The sequence below is a fragment of the Symphalangus syndactylus genome, chromosome 17 (assembly GCF_028878055.3).
Source record: "Symphalangus syndactylus isolate Jambi chromosome 17, NHGRI_mSymSyn1-v2.1_pri, whole genome shotgun sequence".
NCBI lineage: Eukaryota > Metazoa > Chordata > Mammalia > Primates > Hylobatidae > Symphalangus > Symphalangus syndactylus.
In genome coordinates, this window is record NC_072439.2 from 70648283 (window position 1) to 70666765 (window position 18483).

Below are 18483 nucleotides of genomic sequence, written 5' to 3' on the forward strand. Positions count from 1 at the left end.
ACTTTTATAATAAAATACAGGCAAAAACTTATTTCAAATATTTCACTAAACTATTTACAGGTTTCCTATTTCTTATGTCCTTCTCATAATTATTTATATAGAAAGGAGGCCAATTGGAGATAGAAGACCCAATATTTGATGTTGTCTGTTTATGTGTCAAAAAGCCATATTTTCCTCATGCATTGCCTGGCCTGCTGTTGAATATAAATTGTGTACCACTGATAAACTTAAAGTGGTAGAGAATTTATAAAGCTAATATAATCCCTGTTCTTTTACTTACTTTCCTCATTAAAGAAAACACACACACACAGAGAATTCCATTTGTTAACAAAAATCACAGTCTCCTTAAATTTGCTTTGATTTTTGCATGGACACAACGAGATGTTTTGATACAGAAAGAAAGTAGGTAACACCTTAGGTTGCTGGTATTATTTTTCAAATGTGTGGTCCTTCATCTTACAGTATTCCTCATAGTGACACATAAAAGAAATGCTTTATGCTCATCTCTGTTCTTTGCTTTCTTTACTCGTATAAGTGAATTTTTTTTTCTTTTCCTGTGGACTAGCCTAGAAAGCCTTATTTCCCTCTCCCCCCCCCTTTTTTTTGGTGCCATAATTAGATTGAGTGGTAGATGTTTCTAGTGAACCATTCTACCAATTAGGCTAAAATATTAAAGACAAGTAACTTGAGAAGGAAACTCACATATCTATAGCACTTTGCAGCAGATGTATCCTATTTACTTCTTTATTTTATTGCTTAATGACTGGATCTGAAGTAATTGCACCATTTGACAGATATTTATTTGTAAAATGTGATTCATTCAGTCAGACACTTTTCGAATGATTTTCATGCCAAGTGTTAAAATTGCATAGGCTTGAGTAGCTGTTTCAAAAGATGCAAACACGCATGTTAATTCCATGCATCAAGCACATCTACTTTCGGCTCTTTTTATTATAGAAATATTCCAGTTGACAAAGAGTGCTAGTGAACAGACGGCAGGGACTTCTGGACTTTAATCAACCGCAATCACTGGCAGAGTTCAGAATTAATTTCCTAACCATGAATCACCTGCAGACAATGAATCACGTTCTAGAGAATTTTGCCAAACAAAACAAGCCATCATGCCCTATACAACGTTTGAGGACAGGGCTATGGAAACTCATTTGACTAGCATAGTTGAAATAGTGAAAGGAAAAGAATACTAGCAAATACTGGAACAAGCTATCAAAGAGTGCCTGGTGACGTTCAACTTAAAAAAGACAAAGGAAAGCAAGAGTTCAGCAAGAAAACACTCCTTTCTGAAACAACCTATGCATTGGTTGGCTTCTATCCCTAAATTCTAGCTATTGACAATCAAGATAAAGGATTTTTTGACTAGGATAGGTTCTATCCATTATAGCACAGACGTCAAAACATTTTCACCTATTCTTTAATCAAAGAATCAGAAACTTCTTATTTAGTTTCTGTTTCAGACACTGTATCTCCTTGGACAGAAATAAACGAGGACAATTAGACAAATATTCAGATAATTCAGCTAAAAATGTTTTTGAATGAAATAACCAAGTTATTTTTATACTTAAATTTGTGATTGCCTCAATTTTCCATTTTCTCTTCTAGGTATAGAACAAAGGACCTTTACATGCTTCTACACACTGTAAAAAAGTTGAGACAAATTTCAGTTTCAAGACACGATAAAATACTTAGCACTTTACATAACATCATCAAAATGAAAACTGATCACTTATAAGAAAATATTTTTATTGTCAAATTTGAATATAGTTAACTTCAAACTACACCAACAAGCAAATAATATACCACTATGAAAAATAAAAGGCCTTGGCCAACCCAAGATATTTGACATACTTTGCTCCAATCATGCATGTCATTGCAATAAGAATAAAGAAGGACTCAAGCCTGTAATCCCAGCACTTTGGGAGGCCGAGGCGGGCGGATCACGAGGTCAGGAGATCGAGACCATTCCTGGCTAACACAGTGAAACCCCATCTCTACTAAAAATACAAAAATTAGCCGGACGTGTTGGCAGGCGCCTGTAGTCCCAGCTACTCGGGAGGCTGAGGCAGGAGAATGGCATGAACCCGGGAGGCAGAGCTTGCAGTGAGCCGAGATCGTGCCATTGCACTCCCGCCTGGGAGACAGAGCAAGACTCCGTCTCAAAAAAAAAAAAAAAAAAAAAAAAAAGAATAAAGAAGGAGTAGAACACACATTTTTTTGAGACAGAGTTTTGCTCTTTCACCCAGGCTGGAGTGAAGTGGCACGATCTGCAACCTCCACCCCTTGGGCTCAAGCAATTCTGCTACCTCAGCCTCCTGAGTAGCTGAGATTACAGGTGCCCACCACCATGCCCAACTAATTTTTCTATTTTTAGAAGAAATGTGGTTTCACCATGTTGGCCAGGCTGGTCTCAAACTCCTGACCTCAGGTGATCCACCCGCCTCAGCCTCCCAAATGCTAGGATTACAGGAGTGAGCCACCATGCCCGGCCTAGAAAATTCCTATCTAGAAAAAATAATGAATAATAAGAACTTGCAAATGCATTATTACACAAATATCAGAAACTTAAACTAGATTGAATGTGTTTTCTTTTTACCGATTGATAACTTTCGTCAAATAAATCTGCCCTTATAAATTCACCCAGTGTTGGCACATAAAAAAAGAAGCAAGATTCTTACCATATGGCACAGAATAAAATAATTTTCCAGATGAGCAATCAATATTTTATTTTAGACCATGAAAACAGGTATATCGGACTATAAAGCTTCCATTGTGGGTCACTTTAACCAGGCGAATGGAACACATGAACCATTATTATTATTGAGTGGAGGTAGCTGGAATTTTTTTATTTGACTCATATACCGTTTGGTCATACTATTGTCTGTCCATCACAGTGTGTTGTCTTCCAGCTTCTTAATCATTCCTTCTCGTTCACTGATCGTCTTGGTGCCTGGGCTTACATTTCTTCTCTCTTCTCCAAATTCTATTATCCTGAGTGCCTGGCAAGACCTCTGTTCAGCCCAAGCAAATCTTTGGTTCTAAGCACGTTGGTCTCGTCTCGAGTGACTTTTTCCAGTCCAATACCCTTCAGGAGTCCACCACAATGCTGTAAATCGGAGACGTTCATCTTTATCTGAAACTGCTCCAGATTTTCTATTTCAAATTCAGAATCTATAATTATTTGACCCAAAACTCGTATTCTCTGACTGTTGCCCAGTTACTTCCCATGAATTTTTTAACCTCATTTGTTTAGCCACTGTACCAAATATTATGAAGAGCCCTGTTAGTACCTTATATTGTTCTAGACATCAGATCTCCTGGAGTGAACCCAGCGAAGATGCCTGCTCTTGTGGCGCTTACATTCAAAACCCTTGACCCTTCTTCTTTCTCCTAATCAACTCTCCCCTGTCTTCCTTTTCTACATAGTGTAAGTCCCATGAGCCATCATTTCAACTACTCTGTTCTTAATATCCTAACTTTTTGACTCATTATTCTTCCATCATCTACTGGCAGAAACCCAAGTCTTGAGGAATCCAACCATCTCCCTTCTCAGCATATTCACCTCAGTGACTGAACATAATTTACAGGAAATTATATAACTCTGCAGATAGATGGCATACTAAGTTCATGGTCTCTGCTGTAGTAACTGAGTCCTCAACATTTCCCAGAAATCCTTTCTTTTATATTTTCTTAGCTCTTTTTCTAGATCCCTTGGTGCTTATTTCAAACTAACAAGCAAGCTAAATAATGTTGGCATCCAAAGCAAGCAGTTTCAAATGAACCCACAAATCAGTCAGTAGTCCTTCCCTTATCTGCAGTTTCACTCTCTGCAGTTTCAGTTACCCACAGTTAACCATGGTCTAAAAATATTAAATTGAAAATTCCAGAAATAAACAATTCATGTTTTAAATTGCCTGCCCCTTCTAAGTAGTGTGATGAGATTTCACATTGTCTCACTCTGTCCTGCTTGGAGTGTGAATCATCGCTTTGTCAGCTACCTGTACTACTTGTCCCTTAGTCACTTAATAGTAATCTTCATTATCAGGAATGAAAAAACATAGTGCATAGAGGGTTCAGTATTGTCTGAAGTTTCAGGCGTACATTGCAGGTAGTGATATGTTACCCCATGCATAAGGGGAGACTACTCTAACTCATGATATGACTAACAAATAATAATTGTATTAGTCTGTTCTCACACTGCTAATAAAGACATACCCGGAACCAGGCAATTTATAAAGGAAAGAGATTTAATTGACTTACAGTTCAGCATGGCTGGGGAAGCCTCAGGAAACTTACAATCATGGCAGAAGGGGAAGCAAACATGTCCCTCTTCATATGGCAGCAGGAAGAAGAAGTAACAAGCAAAGTGGGTAAACCCCTTAGAAAACCCATCAGATCTCATGAGAACTTACTGTCATGAGAACATTATGGGGGTAACTGCCCCCATGATTCAATTACTTCCCATTGGGTCTCTCCCACAACACGTGGGGATTATGGGAACTACAATTCAAGAAGAGATTTGGTGGGGGCACAGCCAAGCCATATCAATGATGATTATTATTAATACAGAACATCTAGATGTGTTCTTTCACTAGTCAGGGCTCAGAGACTGAGGCAAATAAAAAAGTTTCTGAACTTGGTTGGAATGGAACAACTAATTTTCTTTGCCTAGACGTTAAACATTTTGTTGGGCCTAAGTTTAAAACTGATCTCCAATTCAGCAAGAATAGTTAAAATAGGAAGCTTCTCAGTGTTATGAATAAAATAACCCACATCTATAACCTTCCTGGACTGCCAGACCAGCAGGTGTATATAGCACAAGATGATTAAGTATACTCCAAAACTTAACAGGGCTTTGGACAACTATTCCATGTCTTTTGCCTTGGTTTTCCCACCTGTGAAGTGTGCATAATAGAATTAATGTAACCGGATTGTTGTGAAGATTGAATGGGAAATATGTGTAGAATGTTTACAAGAGTACCTGGTCCTCATAGGTACTCAGCTATGTTAGCTATTAGTTGCTGATTCCAATTCCATCTATAACTCTGGCTCTGTCTCTCTTTCCTGACACAGCAAACTTCTTAAAAATGCTTTCTGAGTTTGCAGGCTCTTTTTCATTTCTCTACCATCTCATCACTCCACTACTCCTCTGAACCTGTTCTCATTGAAGTCATCAATGGCTTCCTTGACACTAAATACCTTAGATTTTTTTCCCCTGTTCTTATTTGACCTATTGGCGTCATTTGACCGTAAAAACCACTCTCTTTTTCCTGAAACTCTCCTTCCCCAGCTTATATGAAAACATACAGTCCTTGATTTCCTCCTATATTTCAGGTTTTACCTTCTCACCCCTTTTTCACAATTCAGAAATATTTTTTCAATATTGATGTTTCACAAAATCCTATCATGTTGCCTTTTTTTCCTCACTCTACATTCTTTCCCTGGGGTATCTAATGCACCTTCTTAGGATTGCCATCTCTATTGTCTAGGATAAAGGCTAAGCTACCATTAAAACAAAAAAAAAAAGCTACCATAAAAAAAGAGGAGTGGCTTAAGGAATGAAGTTTATCTATCCCTTACCTAAAAGTCAAGGGGTATGTTGTTCAGGATGGCTCTGCTCCACACAGTCACTCAGAGACCCAGCTTCTTTTCTCCTGCTGCTCTGCATCCCTGCATCATCAGTGGCTGCTGTTTGCAGCTGGGTTGCTGTTAAATATAGGGTCCTGAGGGAGGCGAAAAAAATAAGAACTCTCAGGGGTGGAAATGATACGTAAATTACATGTCACATCTGTCCACAATCCACTGGTAAATATGTGGCCAAATGACCACATGGATCCACCAGGAGAGCTCTGAAATGTGACTTCAGTTGGGCATATCCTCAGAAAGAAGAGGGTGGATTTTAGCAGACAAATAGCAGTCTCTCCTACACCATCTATAAGCCAATAGCTAAAAATTCTGTATCTTTAGCTCAGCCCTCATTCCTTAGCTTCAGACTCAAACATCTAAATGCTTCCTGGACTGCTGCACTTCGATCTCCCACTTAGATCTTAAATTCAGTATGTCCCAAACAGAATTTATAATATTCTACATCCTATGATCCCCATACTCCATTTTTTATCAGAAACAATTCCTGTTTCCTTACTTCCCTTTTTTTTTTTTTTGAGATGGAGACTCACTCTGTCACTCAGGCTGGAGTGCAGTGGCACAATCTCGGCTCACTGCAACCTCTGCCTCCCAGGTTCAAGCAATTCTCCTGCCTCAGCCTCCCAAGTAGCTGGGATTGCAGGTGCACAACACCACACCTGGATAACATTATATATGTGTGTGTGTGTGTGTGTGTGTATGTATGTATATATAAAATGTATATATACCTATATTATACATATGTTATATATAAAATGTATATATACCTATATTATACATATGTTATATATAAAATGTATATATACCTATATTATACATATGTAATATATACATATATACATATAATGTAATATATACATATGTTATATATACATATAATATATACATATACAATGTACTTATATACACATATAATGTATATATACACATATATATAATGTGTATATATATTATATTATATATATATATATAGTGTGTGTGTTTTTAGTTGAGATGGGGTTTTGCCATGTTGGACAGGCTGGTCTTGAACTCCTGACCTCAGGTGATCTGCCCACCTCGGCCTCCAAATTCCTGGGATGACATGTGAGCCACCTCGTCAGGGCCCTCCTGTCTCCTTACTTCTTAACACAGCAGTAGAAAGACCACTGAGTTCCCCCAAACAAATAATTGTGCCATATCCTTCACTCCCTTGCCTCCATTACTCTTGCTTCTCCCACCCTGCCAGAAGTAAATCTATCATAGTGGTCTATTGATGCTCTATTCTACATCTCTCTCAAATATTTAGGTCATTGCAACTTACTTCCTTTACTACTACCTTAATTATTCCTCCAGCCTCCATTGTTACTCATCTAAACTTAGAAAATTCTTTGTTCTCTGAATCTATTTGATTTCTCAGTTTGGACGGTAAAGAGTTCAGAGAGGAAAGGACATTATGTTATCTAAATTTGTTTGGTATTGTGAGTAGCAAGAGGTTCAAGACAAGGGATTTTGTATAAAATTTATCCAAGTCTCCTCACTCTTACTAAGGTGAAAACTGTGAGTTCTTACTATCTAATAAAGTGCATAGCAAGGGATACATGTATTCTCCACAGAGCAGCCTGCAGTCTTTCTAAAATACAAATCTAATTTTGCCACACTCCCACATATGTAACTTTTCAATGGCTTCCCATTGGTCTTAGGACAAAGTCCAAATTCTTAATGTGGCTTAGAAGTTTAACATATGCTGATTTTTGCTTAATTTTGCCACCTCCTCACTGGATTTTTGACTCCAGACATGGAGGCAGTTTCTTCTGGTTCTTTGAAACCATCTCTCCCTGAAGTCCTTTGCTAATGGCATTCCATTTGGCTGGAACTCTCTTACTTAAGCTCAGATCCTTTTGCCTAATTCCTAGCCATCCCTCAAGCAGCAGCTTAGTTATCTTGTCTTCTAGGCAATCATGGGACCCTGCCCTGCGATGGAATTAGGTGCCTTTTTCTACTTATTCTTTTAGCATCTAGTACTTACCCTCTATTGACACTTATAATATTTTATTATAATTGCTTTTTATTATTTAGTTCCCAATCAAGAAAGTAAACTCTGTGATGACTGAGACTATTCTGCTCTCTGATATATCTGCAGATAGAATTGAGAATGTACTAGATGTTCAATAAATATCCACTAAATATTAATTTAATATTTGGATATCTGAGCACTTTAAATGTAATTCAAGAGCATTTACTCATAATTAAGTTCTTAATACAATTTTAATTAGGATGAATAGGTTACTTTATTTACTAAAGCACATTTTATATAGAAATATATTCAATAACACTTTGAGAGTAATGAGCTAAAATGAATGATGTCAGGACAGATATGGAAAGTCAGAGTCTGCTAGACTTCTGATCTCTCTTCCTTGCCTGAGTCTTATTGTGCATTCCACAGGTACAGAGCTCTTGCTTGAGTCCCACAGTCTGATTTCTTGAGGCCTCCTCCATGAAAGTTATGAGGAGTCGATAAGCATACGGTCATAAGCCCATCAGTGGGTCTGACTCTTCATTCTGAGTCACACCTCTCTCAGACACTTGTCTTAGGAAATAGTACTCAGCCACAGTGATAATCAGTTATGAAGTATGTTCCTGGTGATTACTGGTAATAAAGTACCAAAGCCTATTAATTTTTTTAAAATTAGAACAGATTCAATGTCATCTCTATAATAGCATCCTTATTACCATTTTCCATTTTGAATGTTTTCTTGAGAGAGAAAAAAATGATTCAATCTATGACAGAGCTGACAATGACAATAGCATGTGTACCTGATAAATTATCTGGTTATCTGGTTTTAAAAATGGAAATGAGTAAATAAGTTCACCTTAATACAGAAAATAGGAGATCACCAGGTGTGAATTCGACAAAAGCAAACTTTATTTAATAATTTTTTTTTGTATTTTTTTAAATTATTATTATACTTTAGGTTTTACGGTACATGTGCACAATGTGCAGGTTTGTTACATATGTATCCATGTGCCATGTTGGTTTGCTGCACCCATTAACTCGTCATTTAGCATTAGGTATATTTCCTAATGCTGTCCCTTCCCCCTCCCCCCACCCCACAACAGTCCCCGGAGTGTGATGTTCCCCTTCCTGTGTCCATGAGTTCTCATTGTTCAATTCCCACCTATGAGTGAGAACATGCGGCGTTTGGTTTTTTGTCCTTGCGATAGTTTACTGAGAATGATGTTTTCCAGTTTCATCCGTGTCCCTACAAAGGGCATGAACTCATCATTTTTTATGGCTGCATAGTATTCCATGGTGTATATGTGCCACATTTTCTTAATCCAGTCTATCATTGTTGGACATTTGGGTTGGTTCCAAGTCTTTGCTATTGTGAATAATGCCGCAATAAACATACGTGTGCGTATGTCTTTATAGCAGAATGATTTATATTCCTTTGGGTATATACCCAGTAATAGGATGGCTGGGTCAAATGGTATTTCTAGTTCTAGATCCCTGAGGAATTGCCACACTGACTTCCACAATGGTTGAACTAGTTTACAGTCCCACCAACAGTGTAAAAGTGTTCCTATTTCTCCACATCCTTTCCAGCACCTGTTGTTTCCTGACTTTTTAATGATGGCCATTCCAACTGGTGTGAGATGGTATCTCATTGTGGTTTTGATTTGCATTTCTCTGATGGCCAGTGATGATGAGCATTTTTTCATGTGTCTTTTGGCTGCATAAATGTCTTCTTTTGAGAAGTGTCTGTTCATGTCCTTTGCCCACTTTTTGATGGGGTTGTTTGTTTTTTTCTTGTAAATTTGTTCGAGTTCATTGTAGATTCTGGATATTAGCCCTTTGTCAGATGAGTAGGTTGCAAAAATTTTCTCCCATTCTGTAGGTTGCCTGTTCACTCTGATGGTAGTTTCTTTTGCTGTGCAGAAGCTCTTTAGTTTAATTAGATCCCATTTGTCAATTTTGGCTTTTGTTGCCATTGCTTTTGGTGTTTTAGACATGAAGTCCTTGCCCACGCCTATGTCCTGAATGGTATTGCCTAGGTTTTCTTCTAGGGTTTTTATGGTTTTAGGTCTAACATGTAAGTCTTTAATCCATCTTGAATTAATTTTTGTATAAGGTGTAAGGAAGGGATCCAGTTTCAGCTTTCTACATATGGCTAGCCAGTTTTCCCAGCACCATTTATTAAATAGGGAATCCTTTCCCCATTTCTTGTTTTTGTCAGGTTTGTCAAAGGTCAGATAGTTGTAGATATGCAGCATTATTTCTGAGGGCTCTGTTCTGTTCCATTGATCTATGTCTCTGTTTGGTACCAGTACCATGCTGTTTTGGTTACTGTAGCCTTGTAGTATAGTTTGAAGTCAGGTAGCGTGATGCCTCCTGCTTTGTTCTTTTGGCTTAGGATTGACTTGGCGATGTGGGCTTTTTTTTGGTTCCATATGAACTTGAAAGTAGTTTTTTCCAATTCTGTGAAGAAAGTCATTGGTAGCTTGATGGGGATGGCATTGAATCTATAAATTACCTTGGGCAGTATGGCCATTTTCATGATATTGATTCTTCCAACCCATGAGCATGGAATGTTCTTCCATTTGTTTGTATCCTCTTTTATTTCATTGAGCAAAAGCAAACTTTAACACTTCCTTTCTAGATGGGGGAAAACTTACTAACCTAAGGGAATATCTCAGGGCTGAGCAAGGCAGGGTGGCGCTGCTAGAGGAAAGTGATGAAATCACCCTTTCAGAAAGCATGTGTGTCACAAGAAGCTGTATTTAACTCCTCCAGTTAGGGAGAAGCAGCATTTCCACCAGTGGGTTTGAGCAGATGTAAGTTCTAGGTGAATTTCTGTTACCTGCAAGGAGGGATGTGAATGCTCTCTTCATGAAGATAAACTGGGTACAGTCATGGATTTCTTACAAGAGAATTTAGGGGCTTGACTGTCCATGCGTTAGTAACGTACAAGTCCTTTTAAATTGTATTGGCTAAAACTAATCACATTATTATATTTCAAACATAACATTTAGTCCTACATTCAACTTGTACCTAAAAGTATGTTGCTGCAGCCAGCTTTTAATTTCAGGCTTCCAGGCTTTAATTAATTTAGAGGACATTTACGTCCAAAGAAAGAAAGTCTCATCACAAAGTAGAATTTGCACAGAGTGAAACCCTAGGACTGTAAAAGCAACTATCCCAGGGATCCCTACCAACACAGCATGTGTGTCTCCAAAAGGAAAAGAACAAAGTATACAAAGCTCTTTTTGGCTACCTCAATCAGCAACTGAATAAAAGCCCCACATTTGACCTTAATCTGTATAGTGCCTGATCCTACCAGGCATCCGCCTAGTTTTGTACTTGGAGATATCTGGAAGATGGTTAGAGACATCTGGTGATGTTCTAGAATTCAAAAATGTGTGGAATGATGACTCCTCTAGAGATCTGATATGGAAAATTCTCAATAGTTTTGCATACTTCACATTAATACAGCCAGGTCCTGCAGACCCAAACATAGACAGGTACTTTTTCTTAATTGTGTTATTTTTCTCTTTGGTTTATTTGCTGTGTCCATTATTGTTCTTGTTGCTGTTGTTTGTTTTGTTCATTTGAAAAGTCAGTGCTTTGTAAAGGTATGTTAATGAGTTATGAGTGCCAGGCGCGCTGGCTCACACCTGTAATCCTGGCACTTTGGGAGGTCGAGGCAGGCAGATCACCTGAGGTCGGGAGTTCAAGACCAGCCTGACCAACATGGAGAAACCCTGTCTCTACTAAAAATACAAAATTAGATGGTCATTGTGGCGCATGCCTATAATCCCAGCTACTCGGGAGGCTGAGGTGGGAGAATCACTTAAACCCAGGAGGTGGAGGTTGCGGTGAGCCAAGATCATGCCATTACACTCTTGCCTGGGCAACAAGAGAGAAACTCCATCTCAAAAAAAAGAGTTATGTGCACTTGAAGGAAAATTTCAGAGGACATGGTGTAACATCTGAAAGAGCTAAAAGCCTTACTTGTTTCTAAAGTTTTAAACATTCTCAGACTTGCTCTGAATGAAGAATCTCTAGTCCACATAGACATCGATCAGCTGCCTTTCATCTTCCTACATCTCCTTCTCAAATTATGTGTGAAACTATAGCATTGTAGACTGGATACTCCCCAGTGAATCCTAAGCTGTCCTAAATATCATTTCCTACCACCCTGAAGGTTTAACTACAACTACATTTAATTGGCATTGGTGGGCAATTCATCGGAGGCATTGCAATGTGACTTCAGGAAATGTCTGCCTACCATAGTGCTGGCAGGCTTATTCCTCTAAAACCTCAGATCCCTTGTTAAAAAGTTTTGTGCTGCAATGTTGATGATATGTCCAGTTCAATCAATCAATCAGCAAATATTTATGTTAAATGTCTGTTCTATCACTGCTGCTACATGACCTTCCCCCTCCATTGGCCAATGTGCTCCTGTGAATAGTGTTCAGGCAAAGGCCGGGATCACTCTTGTCTGACCCCAGTGGTTGCATGCTGTTGCTTCTAGTCCAGAACTCTGAAGTCAAACTGCCTTGGTTTGAAACATAACTCCTCTATTTACTAGTTGTGTGATCCCAAGAAAGACACTTCACCTTTCTGTACTTCACTTTCTTCATGCGTAGAATGGGGATAATAATAATTCTACATCATAGTATCAGTGGGAGGATTCAATGAGTTAATATATGCAAAGCCCTGAGAAAATGTCTGAAACATTAGATGCTATAGATAGTAGATGTTATTTATTATTGCCTAAACTGCTTGCATGTTAACAATTTTTTTCTTCTTTGATCAACTCAAGATGGATTAAAGACTTAAATATTAGGCTCCAAACTATAAAAATCCTAGAAGAAAACCTAGGAAGTACCATTCTGGACATAGGCCTTGGAAGAGATTTCATGATAAAGTCACCAAAAGCAATTGCAACAAAAACAAAAATTGACAAATAGGACCAAACTAATCTAAAGATCTTCTGCACCATAAAAAAATAAAAATAAAAATAAAATAAATCAACAGACTAAACAGACAATGTACAAAATGAGAGAAAATATTTTCAAACTATCCTACAAAGGTATAATATCCAGAATCTATAAGAAACTTGAATTAACGAGCAAAAAATGAACAACTTTAATAAAAAGTGGGCAAAAGGACATGAACAGTCACTTCTAAAAAGGAGACATACACATGGACAATAGGCATATGAAAAAATGCTCATCATCACAAATCAGAGATTTGTGATGCAAATCAAAACCACAATGAGATACTATCTCATACCAGTCAGAATAGCTATTATTAAAAGTCAGAAAATAACAGATACTGGTGAGGTTGTAGAGAAAAGAGAACACTTATACACTGCTGATGGGAATGTAAACTAGTTCAACCACTGTGAAAAGCAATTTGGAGATTTCTCAAAGAGCTTAAAACAGAACTACAATTCAGCCCAACAATCCCATCCCTGGGTACATGCCCAGAGGAATATAAATCATTCTGCCATAAAGACACATGCACACATATGTTCACTGAAGCACTATTTACAATAGCAAAGACATAGAATCAACCTAAATGCCCATCAACAGTGGTCTAAAGAAAATGTGGTACATATGCACAATGGAATACTACACAGCCAAAAAAAGGAGAATGAGATCATGTCCTTTGCAGCAACATGGATGGAGCTAAAGGCCATTATCCTAAGCAAATTAACACAGGAATAGAAAACTAACCATCACATGTTCTCACTTATAAGTGGGATCTAAGCACTGAGTACATATGGACACAAAGAAGGAAACAATAGACACCGGGGCCTACTTGAGAGTGGAGGGTGGGAGGAGGAAGAGGATCAAAAAATTCCTATCAGGTACTATACTTATTACCTGGTGGGCAAAATAATCTCTATACCAAGCCCCCACGACACAGTTTACCCATATTACAAACCTGCACATGTACCCCCTTTATCCAAAAAGTTGTAAATAAAAAAAAAGAAGACCAAATTTGCTCAAATATTTTTCTATGACAGAATCTTCCTCTGAATTCTTGATTGACATATCGAAGTGCCTTCTTCTTGGCATCTCCACTTGACTGTCTCATATACAACTTAAACTCACCCTTTCTCCCTAAACTGGTTACCTCTGGTATTCCCCTATTAGTACATATAACCAGCATTCAATGTGTTATGAAGCTATAAATCCACAAATTATCTCCACTACTTCTGTCGCACTGACCCTTAATATCCAATCCATCACTAAGTCCCGAAGTTTAGAATTTCCATATCTTTTTATTCACATATTCCTCATCCCAGTCAATGCTACCATTATCTTTCACTTGGACTATTGCAATACCTTTCAAAGGGCTTTCTTCTCATCACTCTGACTCCTGTCTATCCTCTTCCCATATATCAATCAGAATAATCTTTACAAACAGGAGAGCCTATCATCACTTACTTAGAGCATTTTGATAACTTTCTTATACTAGTATAATAAAGACAAATTAACTGCTTGAGCTCACAAAACACACATATATCAGCTTTAAATCATCCCACATTTCCTTTTGCTTTCTTACTGCAGAGTCATTGACCATAGCTTCCTTTTACTAAAAGTTTCTTGCTCCTTCTCAGTGCAAGGCCTTTGCATAGATTGATCCTTCTCCTCTTTCCCTCCTCTTTGCCTCATTAGTTTCTACTCATCTTGACATCTTAGCTGTATCATCACAGCCTCAGGAAAGCCTCATCTGATTTTCCTCACTTGATATCCTTTTTCATAGCACTTTTCATTGTTGTAGTTTCACATTCCTTCATGTCCTTTTTTGTTTTTATCTGTCTCATACCATAGACTACAAATTCTATGAGACTATGTCTCTGGGGGAAGGTGATTACTATAGTATAACAGGACCTGGCATATAAATGCTGCTCCAGTATACATTATTTAAAGGAACTTAATCTCGGACCCTCTGAGTTCAGCTCTATATCATAATGCCCAACATGGACCTCATCTTACAGGACGGCTGACTATACAAGTACACATATGCTAATTATGGCAGGGTAACTATAATACTAACTGTGCTTAAAAGCTGCTATTTTTTAATACCTGTAGTCACAGGAATTGAGGTCAAATGAATTAGAGATGTTAGACAACAACACAGTTTGCATGAGTGATACTCAGGACTGCAAAGCATTTAATTCATTTTGTCTTCTTAACATTGCTAAGACTGTAATTCCAGAGTCCTCTCTACTTACAGGCAGTATTACATGACCAAACTGCAATAGAATAAATTTTTATCTATATCTTATTTGTACTCTTATGTATAGCCATTATTTGAATTATTTTCTTCCCCAAAAAGAGGCTGTTTTAAGTTATGATGACTAAACTTAGACCCTACTGATATTCTTTCTTTTTCTTTTTTTTTTTTTGGGGATGGAGTCTCGCTCTATTGCTCAGGTTGGAGTGCAGTGGCAAGATCTCGGCTCAGTGCAGCCTCCACCTCCCAGGTTCCAGTAATTCTCCTGCCTCAGCCTCCTGGGTAGCTAGGATGACAGGCATGCGCCACCACGCTCAGCTAACTGTTGTATTTTTAGTAGAGATGGGGTTTCACCATGTTGGCCAGGCTGGTCTCAAACTCCTGACCTCAGGTGATCCACCCGCCTTGGCCTTCCACAGTACTAGGATTACAGGCATGAGCCACTGCACCCTGCACCTACTGATATTCTTAAAACCACAGTAAGGGAACAAGTTGGGAATTGCATTATTTTACCTTCAGAATGGCCAGAAATATTTCAAACTTCAGCCTCTTGATTTCATAGATGAATAACAATGTGGTTGGTTTTACTGAAAAACAAGAAGCTTACAGGCCTTTCTTATTCTGCAACCGTGTCCCAGTGTTTAATAATAAAATTAATTGTTTTATGGCCTTAATGTTCAAATGTCAAAGACTGCAAATTTGCTGCATGAACAAAATTGAATGACTCTGCTTGGAAAATTTTTTTCTATTAATATAGGATCTGTTAAAAAAAAAAAAAAGCATCTGGACAGTTCATTTGAATGGCCACAAGAGAGCAGTAAGAAATTAAAGCTTAGGAAGATGACTCATAGTCACACTTAATGTGTGTGTACTTTTTGCTATTAGGAAGAAATGAATAAAAAACCTACTTATATTTGTTCTTAAACTTGGCAATGCAGTTTAGAATCTTTTTTTTTAAGCGATTTAAGAAGGACAATATAGACAGCATCAGTAAATTAACTGAAAAGAACCTTGAATTAGAGCTTTTAGGAACCTCACGTTCATGCGTGAAAATGGAAAACAATAGTCACCCTGGGCAAAGGGACATCTTGAGAGGTCATCCAACACATCCCTGTGGATTGTGCAAGCCAAAAGGTATGTGTCCCACTTACTAAGTCCCACAGAAGATTCCAGCATCTCTTTCTAAAGTATGGCCGATATTTTACAATGTTAACTATAGGACTTTTTTTTAAATGTCAAATTCTATCCTTTTATGTTGTAATTCAGCTACTATTTTAAGTAGTATGTAGGGATACCCTGAATCTTTCTTAAAAGTCCATACCTATTTCTTTATATGCCCCTGCCCTTTTCTGCTCATACAAACTTGGCCATTTTTTACTTGGCATCTTGGATATCATGAATTTTAAAAATGAATTTTAAAATCATGAATTTGCAAAATGAACGGCAATAGCCTTAATATGTGAAGTACTATGAGGAGTCAGTCTGAAAAAAAAGATGAACAAAGAGTAGAAAAGTAGGCAAAGGCTATGAACAGGCAATTCACAAGATTAGAATTATATACTCAATATACATATAAAAATTGTTTATGTGAATTTTTAGCATTTTTAACCTAATAATTTAACTGCTAGGAATTTATCCTGTGGTAACAATCAGACTAATAAGAGTGTAGATTTTAAAGTAAAAATAATTGGGAAAGTAAAAACCTAAATTATGTCAAAGAAGAAGAATTTGTTAAATTAATTAAAGTATAGTCATACAAATGGGGTATTAGGAAAGCCATTACAATACTATAAATATATATTGACATTGAAAGCCATGGAACATTTTAACTTTAAATAAAGTTGAAAACATTATATATAGTATAATTCCACTTAGGAAAAAATTGCGAATGACTGCATAGAAAAATATTTGGATGATATACACCAAAACAGCAATTATCTCTGGGTAATCATCTTACAGAGGATTTTCTTTTTGTTCTTTTTTAGAACTTCTTGTAGATTCTGAATTTTTTTATTGTTTGTTTGTTTGCTTTGGTTTATTTTAACAATATGTGTTACTTTTTAAATTAGTAAAATCACGAAAAGCTACTTCTATGTTAGAAGAAGAAAATCCTCAGATAATCTTAAGAGTTAGTTTGGTGAATTTGTGAGGTGTTTAAAATTTAATCCTTATGTAGTGAGTTGTAGTGAAAACATGGCTTAATAAAATATAATTTATGACATCTACGTTTTCATAATATGAAAGAAAAATATATAACAAGCTACCAGGGTATATGGAGATTTTGTCTACATGCAGCTAATATAACTAGGATTTTTTTAAATCAACTGAAATGGATTTTCATAATTTATAATGTAAGCAGCTTTTATTTTTAGGAAAAAATAAAAGTCCCCCTCATTCCTTTTACCCATGAACAGGCCAGTGACCTGGCATTCAACCTTTACTTAATATGCCTTCTGTATAGCTGAGGATATAATAATAAAATTAATTACAGAAGAAAGTTCCAGTTACTACATATTTGGAAAAGAATACTATGTTTCTTAGTATAAACTACTAGCAAGTATTTATTTTTAACCATGTTTAAATTATTTCTATAATTTCTAAAATTATCAACTACTAAATATTTTTTACAAACCTAGTAATAGATTAGATCTCAAAATAAAAGTGCAAGATAAACAGATGTCATCTCCATCTTAAGATGTCAAACTGAGGCTCTGTACTTTGCCCATGAATGATGTAGCTGGAACTGGGAAGGTATTCCATGCATCAATACATAGAGCCCCCACAGCTTTTCATAAAAAAAAAAAAAAAAAAAGCTCTTTCCCTAATTATTCATACTTGTCTCTATATAGCATTTTCTCAAACATTTGAGGCTCATTTTCCTCCTATCACTTAACCCTTCCATATGGGGAAAAACAAAATGTCTACAAGATATCTTTGGGGAACCACATTTCAGTGTTTTGTAATTTTATCCTTGCTTCCACTTGTGGGAACTAAGAGTTAGGCTGTGGCAGTGGGTGCAGGCAACGCAGTCCAGTGAGCCAGCTCAGAGCCCCTCCCACCACCAATGGCCTGAATCTCCTTAAGTGTTTGCCCGTTTCTTGTACTTAATGCTTCTTCCTTTGTGGAATCAGGACAGGCATCCTTGCTACTCTTATTAGTTGGCCACAACCCTATCACCCTTAAGAGTGTGTTTTATCCTTCACAGAAAAATAAAAAATGATGTCATGGAGACATGAGAGCACAAAAGGAAGTAAATGACTATGTTTTATCCATCACATCTGACAATATAGTCTTTAGCAACCCATGAAATTGTACTTGATAGCTAAAGCATTTAAATGACCTCAACTGTGTGGTTCACAGGATGGCTTAGAAATAGGACATGGAGGTTCTGGTTATACAATAGAGGGAGCACTGCCATAATGATGAGTAAATGTACGAGTCATTCACAATCTTCCTTCTGGCTGACATTGAAAAGGAGTTATTCATCTAGCACTGGCCTTTGCCCTCTTTGGTAAAAAGGTTCCTTGAATTTCTGAGGATCTCCTGATTTTTACCACAATCTCTCCCTATTCTCTTTCTTTTCTATTCCCCAAACA